This window comes from Pleurodeles waltl, chromosome 6 (assembly GCF_031143425.1).
Source record: "Pleurodeles waltl isolate 20211129_DDA chromosome 6, aPleWal1.hap1.20221129, whole genome shotgun sequence".
Taxonomy (NCBI): domain Eukaryota; kingdom Metazoa; phylum Chordata; class Amphibia; order Caudata; family Salamandridae; genus Pleurodeles; species Pleurodeles waltl.
This window is the reverse complement of record NC_090445.1, coordinates 516,376,620-516,391,365: the sequence shown is the minus strand read 5'-3', so window position 1 is coordinate 516,391,365 and position 14,746 is coordinate 516,376,620.

Sequence of the window (14,746 nt, the reverse complement as noted above, 5' to 3'; positions counted from 1 at the left end):
TAAAATGAACAATATTCAACAGAAAGATCTTCATGTAAACATTTTTTTCCAAGTTACACGTCAGTACAGGAACAATAAAATTGCTGCATGTTTCAATATACCATATTCAATCTTGTTCACATGACTGATCCCAATAGTGGTTGTAAAATATAAAAAAAATAAAAACTACTGTTTTTGGTTTTAATTTCTGCTTTTATTCTTCCTGCCTGCAATGAACATAAAATAGCAAGACGCTATGTATTTAAGCAGTCTGTGGGAAGGATGATGTGTGACCAGGTATTACAAGTTTTAACAATACAGTCTTACGTACATTAAAAGGATATTGAAGCTCACCTCAATTTCCATGACCTTCTAAATTAACTATGCCTTTGGCCTAGTTTCCTTATTCGGTTATAGAACTCCTGAGTGACTTACAATATCTTTATATTATACGGCATGAGCCATTTTATCCCATGCATATAAATTGCCTCGACATTGCTAGTGAATTAGCAGCCATAAGAAAATAAAGTTACTTACCTGCATCCACAGTTTTCCAATATTGCTATCTTTCATGCAGGTGTCCCCAAATAGCATTGAAAGCAGTAAAGAAAAACTTTAATAGAAGTTTATGCTAAAAGATGTTAGCACCTCTGTCCTTATTTGGTCCTTTATTGTTAATTTATGAGGGGACGTGTTAGAGGTTCGATGGACTTTGCTTAGTGATTCCACCATAAATCTCAAACACAACATAATTTCACCATCATAATCAATCAACAATAATAATTACTTTTGGAGTCCGAAATCTTCACACGCCATGACCTATTTGGCCACGAATAACCAGACCTTTATGTAAAGTTAGAATGTTTATTTCCCTATATTAATAATACTGTCACGCAAATTAGTCTCAAAACCATCTGGTTGACATACAAGAACAACACTGGTTGACCAAATCTTCTAAAGAATCTCAATTTAACTAGTGCATTGATGACTTAGCATTCAAGAATCACAGTACAAATCAAAAGTAAGAACAATTGCATAATGGAAATGGCATACATCTAGATTCAGCAAGTGAAAAACTTCAATCCTTTGTTAATAGCAATTTGTTAACATCTCTGGGTTTCCCTAACCTTCTGATTAGAATAGCATGTTTGGACTTCATGCAAAACAATTTAGTCAATGTTAATTTGGAAAAGATCTAGCCATGGCTCTATCAAAATAGCGGTAGAAACAAATAACATCTCCTAAAACAAGAAAAAAATGTTATACCTCTCCTCATAGGGATCAGCAAGCTGTGATAATCTAGATCAGTTGGACATCCATTCGGTCAGCATCAGCAACAGACCATGAAAGGGAATGTTTCAGAAACAGGGACTCTTAAGCTATTCAAACCATTTTAATTTAAGAAGCAATATCTAAGGATAAGCATTGAGCATTAAAGTTTGGCAATAAGGTTAAAGACAGAAATAAATCATTAGGAACTGTTCAGCTCCTCAGACAGAGTAGAACGAGCGCCTCTCTTCTGTGCAGTCGGGCTAAGTTATCATCTAAAGAACTTCCCACATTGTCATTGGTCAAATCGTACGTTCACTATTAGTCCAATAAGGATAAAACTTCCAATCTAAGATATAACTAAACTGTCTTTCACATGTCTATGATTGGCTCCTCTTCTCCTGTTCCCGACAGGCTCGTCAGGTAACATTTTTGTATCCATCCGTCCTCCAGTCAGTGCATCCATTTTTAGCTCCTGGGCACATCGCCGTCTCATGTATCAAGCTATACAATGCAGCAACTACTAATACAAGATTTTCCAGCAGGCAGTTCTCATAAGAAAGTAGATATTTGCTAACGTTTGGTCAACACAGTGAAATACCTGAATTGATTTCTCTAGACATACATTACCACGATTTTATTAAACAGTGCAGCTTAATATGAGGCTGTGCAAACTAGGCCCAAACCCCGCTAACTTAAGGCCTATAATTAATAAAGTACATTCATAAAGCAAAATCAATAACATAACATTACTACAATAACCTAAACAGAGGCACTACAATTATTGTTAATAAACATTTAATAATGACACTTCGTACCTCAATGGCGGCCGCTCAAGTGAGCACATTTTCAAATTGCACATTATTTTTCTAAGTTAGTCAAATTCTATACAAATTCCTAATCCAAAATACATGGAAATCATTAGTAAATACATTCAGCGTTCACAAAGACATTCACTTTTATAGCTTATTATCATCATTTAAAAAGACCTAAAGTCCAGCAAATCAGACAACAGCACCCTTTAGAACCCTCACCACAGAGGCTCCAGTCTCGGATTTGCCAGCAAAAGTGAAATGTATACTGAATAGAAATAAGGAAAGCCTCTATGAGGAGGGGCAGTGGGTTGCATGTGAATCTATGAAAGACACCAATACTGAAGAACAGCAGTTACAGGTAAGTAACTTATTGTCTAAACCGGCATTGGTTCTTTTATAGATTCACATTATTGAATCGGAATGGGAAAGATAATTACAAAGGCTCACCTTATTGAAACAAATGTTACACCGATTGCCCCACAGATGCATCAGTCTTGTCATAGGCATCTTGGCTCTAATGGTGTGCCTGTTGGACCATGTTGCTGCTCAACAACACATTTGTTGAATTGGCATAGCAGTAAAAAGAGCTGTGGAGGTGGAGACAGCCCTGGTAGAATGGCCCTCCACTTGCTGGTCAATGGGTTCCCTACTTGCCTGTGACAAAATTAGATGGTGGATGCAATCCATCTGGCTATACCCAATTTAGAAACTGGAAATTCCTTCCTAACGTCTCCATAAACCACAAATAACTGATACACTTTGCAGATTTGATGAGTCCTATGCAAGTAGAATTTGAGACTTCTTTTGATGTCTAATGTATGAAAAGACTTCGCTGCAGCTGTTTGAGGTTTGGGAAAGAATGTCTTTAGTACTATGTGTTCATTCAGATGGAAACCTGAAGGGATTTTAGGTATAAACTTTGGATTCATCCTAAATACTACACTGACTGACTTGAACTGGAGGAAACCTTCTTTTATCCTAAATGCTTGAATGTCACTGACTTTCTTGGCCAATGTGAGTGCTATGAGAAGTGGGGTTTTCGAAGTGCGATATTCTAATTTTGCCTTGTGAATGGGCTCAAACAGGGCTTCAATGAGCTGTGTAAGCACATCATTTAAGTGCCACGAAAAAGGGGGTATCATCACAGGAGTAAATGTCCTGAATTAACCTGTGAGCAATTGCTATATTACACTACTAGACCATAATGAAGGTGTGTTATTAGATTGTCTAAATCTGGAAATCGCTGTCAGAGGAACTCTGATGGAAAAGTGGGTTAGGCCAGTTCTTGCCAACTGGAGAAGTTATGGAAGAAGTTGTTCCGGTAGCAATGTGAAAGAGTGAACTTTGGATTTGGCACACCAGAGACAGAAACATTTTCATTTAGGTTTGTATGTTTTGTACACAAGCCCTGGCCCTTGCAATGATTTCCCAACAGTCTGAAGGAATATCTAGCATGGCAAACTAATTGAACTCAGGAGCGGGGCCGACAAGTGTAGCGATGTCAGGTTGGGATGACTGACCTGGCCTTAGTTCAGCATATGTTCCAGCAAGTTTCCGACATGTTGATCCAATCAGAATATATGTAAGTATCAGTAACAAATGATTTACTGAAGAGAAATCTTTGAGGTTGGAGGACAAAAAAGCCAGCAAACTGAGCAAAGTTCAGGGAGACTCCAATAACATGACGTGCAGTAGAAAATCAGACATTGGAGCTGTTGCCGAATTGGCTGGACTTTGAGTCTTCTTAACTTATGTTAATAAGCTATTAAAGGGAATGTGTTTTGGCATTAACCTCTATGTAAGTATTTCACTACTGCTTTATATGGTACCACAGGACTCCCACTTCAACGAGAGGGAAGAATTCAAGCATGTAAATCTATGAAAGATCAAATACTGGAGAATAATAAGTATCCAGCTCAGCACACATGATCACTAAAATATCAGCTTTAAATAATTTATGGTAATACAACCAAATTGGCCCCATACATCAGTTTCTTATTTTCACAAAAATTTCACACTTTGTGCCTAAATACCTGCATTTTATTTGGTTCAATAAATTAAAATTCACCTCCCCGCAACAAAAGATTACAATTTAAAAAAAATATTTTTGAGCCTTGAAGCATCAGGTTTAGAAAATCCACAAATTGCGGTACTCACACAAACGTAATCTCTCCATTCTTGGATGATCATAGACCCCAGTAATACTATCAGTAGAGGAGGAATGGTTTCCACTCCTGATGCTTTATGCCTTTTGGGGGACCCTATTAAAGGCAACACACTTTCGACTGCTACTTATGTCGAAGGTTCAGCTTGCTATTTATTTCACAAGCTTATGTGGCATTAGGGCAGTAGAATCCCAGCAGAATTCAATGATTATCCACAAGGGGCAAGGCTACCTCCTGGGCTGACACTAGTGGGGTTTAGCTCAATGAAATCTGTAGAGCAGCCAATTTGGTAGTTTCCCATATATTTGTAGGACATAGGTGGTCATTCTAACCCTGGCGGTAAAAACCGCCAGGGCGAATGACCGCGGTAGCACCGCCAACAGGCTGGCGGTGCACCGCTGGGCATTCTGACCGCGGCGGTTCTGCAGCGGTCAGAAGCGGGAAACCGGCGGTCTCCCGCTGGTTTCCCGCGGCCCTGCAGAATCCCCCATGGCGGCGGAGCGTGCTCCGCCGCCATGGGGATTCTGACACCCCCTACCGCCATCCTGTTCCTGGCGGGTCTCCCGCCAGGAACAGGATGGCGGTAGGGGGTGCCACGGGGCCCCTGGGGGCCGCTGCAGTGCCCATGCCAATGGCATGGGCACTGCAGGGGCCCCCGTAAGCGGGCCCCAAAAGGAATTTCAGTGTCTGCTTTGCAGACACTGAAATTCGCGACGGGTGCTACTGCACCCGTCGCACTCCAGCAACTCCGCCGGCTCCATTCGGAGCCGGCTTCATTGTTGCTGGGTCTTTCCCGCTGTGCTGGCGGACGGCCTTTTGGCGGTCACCCGCCAGCACAGCGGGGAAAGCCAGAATGGCCGCTGCGGTCTTGTGACTGGGGTGCGGTCATTTGGCGGTAACCGCATGGCGGGCGGCGACCGCCGCCCGCCGCGGTTAGAATCACCGCCATAGTGTCTTGATGTATTGGGTTTCAAAAGTGCTTTTTCGGTTTTCAAGTGTCATAATCTAGTTTGGTTATAAATGCAGGTCAATAAATTTGAGTTAGGTACTGGATCGGAGTTTTGTATTGGTGGGGTGTTCTCAGTTCATGGAGCTTTGTTACAACCAGTGGCTTAAAAATAGGCCCTGCAATGCTGGGGGTTACCAATCCCCCCAAGCTCCTGGGGGCCCAATCCCGCTCTCTGCATGGGCAGCTGGCCCCTGGACTAAGGGCTCCTGACTGGGTTCACAGCATGGGGGAGATGGAGAGGGAAGCCTTCATGTACTTTGCATGGGGCCCTATCGTTTTGTTACATCACTGGTTACATCATATACATAAGGGATGGGAGGCAGACTGACAAGAAAATAATGTCCTGATTACTTGGTTATCCTCATTATTACTCAGAACCCTAGTCTTCTTTGTTCCGGTCCTCTTTTCACCTACCTTCCCTTTTGTCCATCCTACAAAGGGTGAGTCTAAATGATGTCTTGTGTGGCTTAATTAATTTGCTTTGTTGGAAATCTGAAGGGACTTTAGGTATAAATTTTGGATTAATCCTCAGTACTACACTGTCTGGAGGAAAGGCTCTTATCATGAATGCTTGAATGTCACTGACTCTCTTGGCCAATGTGAGTGCTACGAGAAGAACGAGTTACTTACCTTCGGTAGCGACTTCTGGTGGATACATTAGCTACCTGTGGATTCCTCACCTATTGAATACTCCCTTGCGCCAGCATCCGACGGAAATCTTCTACCTAGCTTCTGCACGTCGACGAGGACGTCACAATTGCCCACGTGACGCGTCTGATGTCATACAGGCAATAAGAGGTCCTTGCCGACGTGCCGACGTCAGTACCAACATTTTTTACGTGCCTGAGACTAATAGGCCATTGAGACAACCAATCAAATAACAATGTTTAATAATATCGAAGATAAACACATCATTCCAAAAACTCAAGATTTTTTTTTTTTTTTTAAATAAATAAATACATAAATCAATATATATATATATATAGTATATGTACAAGCCCTCAAGTACCAAGAGGAGCACACCCAAGAACAACTTGGTTAGACCAGACAGGCAATGGGGAGGCGGGTGGGACAGTGAGGAATCCACAGGTAGCTAATGTATTCACCAGAAAAGTCGCTACCGAAGGTAAGTAACTCGTTCTTCTGATGGATACAACTACCTGTGGATTCCTCACCTATTGAATAGAGTCCCAAAGCAGTACCGCACTCGGTGGAGGGTGCCTGAATGGTCAAACCAAGAAATCCTGCAGCACTGACCGTGCAAAATGGCCATCCCTCCTAACCTCCGAATCCAAGCAGTAATGCTTCGCAAAAGTGTGGAGGGATGACCAAGTTGCGGCCTTGCAGATGTCGACCACAAAAACACCCATAGCCAAGGCCGAAGAGGCCGACTTGGCCCTGGTGGAATGAGCTCTTATACCATCAGGGGGTTCCTTCTTTGCCAGAGAGTAACACAGTTTAATGCAAAGAATGACCCACCTGGAGAGTGTTCTCTTGTGGACTGCCCTTCCTCTCCTCTTTCCCACGTACCCGATGAAGAGTTGATCCTCCAACCTGAAATCCTTCGTTCTGTTCACATAGAAGCTTAGCGCTCTCCTCGGGTCTAAGAGGTGTAGTCTTTCTTCTTCTTTCGAAGGATGAGGCGGAGGATAAAATGAGGAAAGAGTAATCGTTTGGGCCATATGAAAGGGTGAAACAACCTTCGGTAGGAAAGCAGCCTTGGTCCTCAACACCACCTTATCCCCATAAAAAGATGTGTAAGGGGGTTTAACAGATAGAGCCTGCAGCTCACTCACTCTTCTTGCGGAAGTAATTGCAACAAGGTAAACAGTCTTTAGAACCAATAACCTTAAAGGGCAAGAATGCATAGGCTCAAACTGTGAACCCATAAGAAAAGTCAAGACTAAGTTTAGATCCCACTGAGGCATAATGAAAGGAGTGGGAGGAAATTTGTTAATGAGACCTTTTAAAAATCTAAGTACTATAGGGGATTTGAATAGAGAAGGTTAGTCCGGAAGACATAGAAAGGCTGACACGGCAGATAAATATCCCTTGACTGTAGCCACTGCACAACCCCTCTGAGCCAGAGACAACGCAAAAGACAAGATATCCGATAAGTGGGCACGTAAGGGGTCAATTTGCGTCTCTCCACACCAATTCACAAATTTAGTCCACCTATTAGCGTAGATAGATTTAGTGGAGTGTCGCCTGGCCGATAAGATAACATCCACTACGTCAGGTGGGAGGGAAAAGGAACTCAGGTTGCCCCGTTCAATCTCCAGGCATGAAGGTGCAGGCTCTGGAGGTGGGGGTGTAAAACCTGCCCCTGTGACTGCGAGAGGAGGTCTGTCCTGAGAGGGAGACGGAGCGGAGGGCACAGAGAGAGTTGGAGAAGGTCCGAATACCATACCCTCCTTGGCCAATCCGTAGCTATTAAGATGACTTGGGCCCGGTCTTGGCGAATTTTCCTCAAAACTCGAGGAATCCAGGGTATGGGGGGGAAAATGTGTAAAGCAACTGGTCGCACCAGGTCATCTGAAACGCGTACCCCAACGCTCCTTGTACCGGATACTGGAGGCTGCAGAATAACGGGCAGTGCGAGTTCTCCCGAGTGGCAAACAGATCTATCCGAGGTAACCCCCACATCTGGAAGATTAAACGGACTTGATCTGGATGGAGACTCCACTCGTGATCGGTCGAGAAATGACAGACTCTCCGCACGCACGTTCAAGACTCCGGCCAGATGATTTGCTACCAAGCAAATCTGATGGTCCTTAGCCCAGGACCAAAGCCGTAGAGCTTTTCTGCAGAGAACATACGACCCTACACATCCCTGTTTGTTTATATACCACATTGCGGTAGTATTGTCCATCAGGACCTCAACCGACTGACCGCGAAGGGATGGGAGGAAGGCCTTGAGTGCAAGACGTACAGCACGCAACTCCAACAGATTTATATGAAACATCTGTTCTACTGGAGACCAAAGACCTTTGATCTCCAGGTCCCCCAGATGAGCTCCCCACCCTAGAGTGGAAGCATCCGTTATTACTGTGGCCACAGGCGGAGCTTGTGAGAACGGCCTTCCTCTGGAAAGATTGCCGTCCGCAATCCACCATTTTAAATCCGTGGCAGCATCTCTAGAGACCTTCACCGAACCCTCGAGATCCCCTTTGTGTTGAGACCACTGCTGTCGGAGGCACCACTGAAGAGCCCTCATGTGCCAGCGAGCGTGAGTGACCAACAGAAAGCAAGAAGCAAACAGACCGAGCAGGCGTAGGACCGCTCCACTTTGAAACATTGGAACCAACGCCTGAATGTCCTGAACCCGCTGAGGCGGAGGAAAGGCGCGACTCAATGTTGTATCCAGTACTGCCCCTATGAACAGTAGGCGCTGAGAGGGCTCTAGGTGAGATTTGGGCACATTCACTGAAAAACCCAGGTCGAACAACAACTGGGTTGTCGACTGAAGGTGATGCAACACGAGCTCCGGAGACTTGGCTTTGATCAACCAGTCGTCCAGGTAAGGGAATACTGCTATCCCCTTCCTCCTGAGCTCTGCCGCAACCACCGACATCACCTTTGTGAAGACTCGGGGTGCTGAAGTAAGACCAAATGGAAGGACCACAAACTGATAGTGCTGTGACCCCACTACAAACCGGAGATACTTCATGTGCGACTTGAGTATCGGGATATGAAATTAAGCATCCTGTAAGTCGACAGACACCATCCAATCTCCATCGTTCAGCGCCAAAAGCACCTGAGCTAGGGTCAGCATCTTGAACTTCTCCTGTTTGAGGAACCAATTCAAGATCCTCAGGTCCAGGATTGGCCTCAACCGACCAAACTTCTTGGGGATCAGGAAGTATCTAGAATAACAACCCTGACCCCTCTCCTGCTCTGGAACCAACTCCACTGCACCTTTTGAAAGGAGGACTTGAACCTCCTGTTCTAGTAACAGGAGATGCTCTTCTGAACAGTACGATGGGCGGGCGGGATGGGGGGAGGAAACTCCCGAAAGGGAAGGGCATAGCCTTTCCCCACAATGCTGGTGACCCAGGAGTCTGATGTTATAACCTCCCACTTGTGGAGAAAGTTCAATAACCTCCCCCCTACAGGAGTGGTGTGAGAAGGAATTGGTGGAAGGCTAAGGCTGCTTCCCATGCTGCACCACTCTAGAGGAAGAGGCAGAATGCTGCTGGGCGGCTCCTCTGGTCCAGACTCTACCCCTCCCTCTGTAAGATCTATAGGAGAGAGCAGAGGCAGGTTGTTGCTGGAATCTCCCTCGAAAGGAGGAGGAGGAACCACGACCAAATCCTCGGAACCTCCTAAAAAGTCTGGAGGAAACAGAAGAGGAGGCCTGCAAGCCTAAAGACTTCGCCGTGGCACTACTCTCCTTAAACCTCTCTAGAGCAGAGTCCGCCTTGGAGCTGAAAAGTTTATCACCATCGAAAGGAAGGTCCAAGAGGGTTGACTGTACATCGGACGAGAAACCAGAGCTACGAAGCCAGGCTTGCCTCCTTGTAGCAACAGCAGTACCCATAGCCCTGGCTTCAGAGTCAGTCGTATCTAGTCCAGATTGGATAACTTGGGTTGCTGCTGCTTGAGCATCAGAAACTAGGCTCATAACCTCTTGGGGCACCTCAGTATGAGACAACTTTATTTCGTCCATCAGGGCGTAAATGTATCTTCCTAAAATACAGGTAGCATTAGTGGATTTTAAAGCCATGCTACATGACAAAAAAGCCTTTTTTGATGAAATGTCCATTTTCTTAGAGTCTCTGTCAGAGGGCACAGCTGGAAATGATCCTGGGGCAGACCGGGTTGAACATGAAGCCTGAACCACTAGGCTTTCAGGAGTTGGGTGCCTGGAGAGGAAGCCTGGGTCAGCAGGAGCCACTCTGTATCTTTGAGCCACAGATCTGTTCACTGCCGAAGATGACACCGGCTTCTTCCAAATTTCCATGTTCGGATCCAACAGAGCCTCATTAAAAGGCAGAAGTGGCTCTGCAGTAGTAGAGGCAGGATGCAACACTTCCGTTAAAATGTTTGGCTTAGGCTCAGGCTCAGACACCGGCAAAGGGAGGTCTAAAAAGTCAGCTGCTTTCCTGATGACTGAATGAAATGTTGCAGCCTCCTCAGTATACTCTCCAGGTGATGACAAGTCCCATTCTGGAGAGGTGTCCAGACCACTAGCCGTGTCTAACCCATGGAGATCTTCACGAGATTCCTCAATCTCTCCTTCCACTAATGCCTGTCTCCGATATTCTTGTTCCTCAAGGAGGCGAAGAGCAAGCCTCCTCGAATGTAATCTTTCCTCTATCCTCGGCGTCGACATGGCTTCAGCAGACGTCGAAGCCTGACGCCGTTCCTCGGATCCATCAGACGGCGGATCCAAAGGCGCCATGGATTTCTTCGGTGCCGAACGAGGAGAAGGGCGGACAGAAGACTGTTCCGGCACCGGAACCACAGGTCTACTCGGCGTCACTGGCTGAGATGCTGACGCCATAGGCGCCGACGCCAAGCCCACATTTCCCATGGGAAGGAAGGGCATAAAAGGTGCAGGTCGTAATGGAGCCGGAGCACCCATATTGAAGGCCAAAGGGCCCGAAGGACCAGCCGGTCCACCACCTGGAGCCATCTGCTGAAAGATCGAGAACATAGCATTCAAGAATGCGGAACTGTCGGCTCCAGGGGCCGGGAAAGCCGGGTACTGAGGAGCCTGGGTTGGAGGCGACATAGGCGCCGGTCCCGACGTCTGAAAAGCTGGAGAAAACTCTTGACGCCGAGGAACCTCGAACACAGAAGGAGGATTCACAGGCGACGTCGGCGACGTCGGGGATGTTGGAGATGCCACGGCGTCTGCGGTTGGGGAGAGACGGTGGGACTCACTTCCCATGTCTTCCGGCGTCGAGTCGAAGGTGACCTTGATCTCTCCCTACTCGACCGGCGCCGAGATTCGACGGCGCCGGGAGTCCCGATGACGCCGATGCGACTTCGGAGAAGACGACTTGCGATGATGTCTTTTCTCTTTTTTCTTCGATTTTGCCAAAAAGAGCTTTGCCTCACGCTCCTTTAAGGCCTTTGGATTCATTCGTTGATAAGTCACATTTGTCAACGTCGTGGTCGGAACTAAGACACCACAAACAGTCAGAATGTGGGTCCGTAACCGACATTTTGCCACCGCACTCATTGCAGGGCTTGAATCCAGATTTTCTTTGCGACATTTTAACCAGTCTCAAAGAGAAAACAGCAAAAATAACTAACTACGTCGAGTAGTAACAGTAGCTCCCTCGAAGAATAACCGTCGTTCGAATGGCACGGAAAAAAGGGAACTGACGTCGGCAAGGACCTCTTATTGCCTGTATGATGTCAGACGGCGTCGCGTGGGCAATTGTGACTTCCTCGTCGACGTGCAGAAGCTAGGAAGAAGATTTCCGTCGGATGCTGGTGCAAGGGAGTATTCAATAGGTGTGGAATCCACAGATAGTTGTATTCATCAGAAGAAAACAAGTTACTTACCTGTAACTACAGTTATCCAGTATTGGTATCTTTCATAAATTCACATGCTTGAATCATCCCCGTCGAAGTGGGAGTCCCAAGGTACATAAAATAGTAATAATTAACAAATGAAATTTTTTGCCATAGGCTATAATGGAGCCACCAATTGCTCACATAGCCTATTCATGTCCTTTTGTGAAAGGACCCAAACCTGGCTGCTGTCCAGTCAGGCACCAGCACCCTCTAGAACCTTCTCCAGAGAAGCTCCCTTCCTCAGATTTTCCAGCACGAGAGTGAAAAATTATAACCCGAGAGGAAATGCGAGCATCAAAGGGGAGGAGGGTGGGTCGCATGTGAATTTATGAAAGATACCAATACTGGATAACTGTAGTTACAGGTAAGTAACTTGTTTTCTTATCCAGTATTGGATCTTTCATAAATTCACATGCTTGAATCTGAATAGACAGCAGTATGGTTGATAAACATTGTATCCAATGTGGATGGAGGGTGCGAGCATGAAAACCCTCTATCTCCAATATAAATAGTTAACTCATACATTTCTCATCGTGAGCTTCGAAGGAACATAGATACTTTTAAGTACATGTACACATATACTGAAATTCATGCTGTAAATGCCGATATATATATATATATATATATATACACACACACACACACACATATAAATACATACATACACATTACATATTCATATGGAAGCATAATAGAAAACATGGTTATTTGCATTTCAAACCATTTGTCTATAATGAAGGAAAGGTCTCACCTTAATGAAAGAGATGGCGAAGAACAGCTTGTCCTACTAGAGAGTCGGCTCTTTGTGATGACTCCAAACAATAGTGCTGCGTAAAGGAGTGCGTAGTTTTCCATGTCGCAGCCTGGCATATTTTATCAAGGGCAATACCTTGAAACAAAGCAGCCGATGTGGAGACTGCTCTCGTGGAGTGGGCTCTCGGGCACCTAGTCAACGCTCTTCCTGCCTTGGTGTGACAAAATTGGATTGTCGAAGAAATCCATCGGGCTAGAGTGGCCTTGGTTACTCCTGTTCCCTGTCGTCCAAGAGAATAAGGTACTAGGAGTTGGTCTGATTTTCTGATGTGTTTGGTACTTTGAAAATAAAATTTTAGGCATCGTTTGATGTCCAAAGAGTGTAGAGCGATCGTAGTAGGGCTTGGAAAAAAGGTTCGTAGAATAACAGGTTCATTGAGGTGGAACAAAGATGGAACCTTGGGAACGTATTTGGGATTGGTTTGGAGCATAACAGTCTTCAGAGAAAACTAAAAAGGGTTCTTTAGTAGTGAACGCCTGTATATCACTGACTCTCCTGGTAGAGGTGAGAGCGAGCAAGGTTGCCACTTTCCAAGTGATGTGCTTGAGCTCCGCCCTATGAATGGGCTCAAAAGGAGCTTTCATGAGCTGGGAAAGGACAATATTAAGATGCCACTCTGGCGGAGGTAACCGCACCGGAGGAAAAGTGCGGAAAAGCCCTTTCATAAACTGTTTGATGACTCTGGCTGAGCCGATAGATGGCATGCCAGCAATCGCCTGTAAGAGGCTATAGCTGCTAGGTGAATCTTGACTGATGCATGGGAAAGAGCAGCTTTGGAGAGAGAGAGTAGGTAAGAAAGAATTTGCTCAGGGTGAATTTGAAATGGGTGAAAATTGTTCTGAGAGCACCAAGCACAGAATCTCTTCCACTTGAGTTTGAACGTCTTGTTCGTGCTCTCTGCTCGTGCCTTAGATAATGTAAGTCTACATTCTTGATCAATGTTCATATCGTGAAACTCTCTGTACTCAGGAGCCAAGCATGCAATTGTAGTGAAGTTGGGTCGGGATGTAGGATGAGACCCTGATTCTTCGTTAGAAGATTGTGGTTGCAAGGCAGGGGGACTGGATTGGCTACTGACCGGAGTAGGAGCTCCGTGTACCAGTACTGCCTGGGCCACTTGGGGGCTATAAGAATGATCCTGCAGCATTCGGCCTTCATTTTCCTGAGGAGCCTGGGAATCAGTGGAATGGGGGGAAAAGCGTATGCAAAGATCCCGGACCATCTCATCAAAAGAGCATTTCCCCACGACCCCTGGCATCTGGCGTTCAGATTGGTGGCAAACAAGTCTAGGATTGGCCGACCCCATCGTTGGAAGATGCCCTCGAGTATGTTCTGGTTGAGTTCCCACTCGTGGCAGTTGTCGTCCGTCCTGCTGAGAGAGTACGCTAGAGCGTTGTTGACCCCAGCCAGGTGCTCTGCCCTGAGGCGGACGTTGTTCAGTGTGAGCCAGTTCCAAAGAGACTGAGCTTCTCTTGAGAGGGAGAGGGATCTTGTTCCTCCCTGCTTGTTGATGTAAAACATACTTGTTGTGTTGTCCGTTCTGACTAACACTGATGATCCTGCGATGCATGGCAGAAAAGCTTTGAGCGTGAGATGAATCGCCTTCAGCTCTAACAGGTTTATGTGCATCTCTTTTTAGAGCTTGGACCATCTGCCTTGAATGCGCATGTCCTGTAAGTGGCCTCCCCATCCTTCCAAGGAGGCGTCCGTGGTGATGACAAAGTCTGTTATTGGTGCTAGAAAAGTAAGACCTTGGGAGAGGTGGTTTGTGTGAGACCACCATTGGAACGCCTGCCGAATTTTTGGTGTGATAGTTATTAAGACGTCGAAGGACCCTTGCGACTGGGTCCATTGAAGTTGCAGTTCTTCTTGCAGTGGCCTCATCTTGAGTCTTGCTAGCCGTACTAGGACTATGGCTGAGGAAATCATGCCCAGGAGCGATTTGAACAGTCGTACTGAAACGAACTCTTTTGCGGAGATTGACAGCTAAGTGGGTCAGCTTCTGCTGCCTTGCTAGAGTGAGATATGCATTGTTTTGGATAGTGTCTAATTCTGCTCCCAGGAAAACTCTCCTGCATGAGGGAAGCACGACTGACTTCTGTAGGTTCACTGTTAGACCCAAACTGTGGAATAGTTTTAGGCAGGCGTTTGTCGCTTTGGAAGC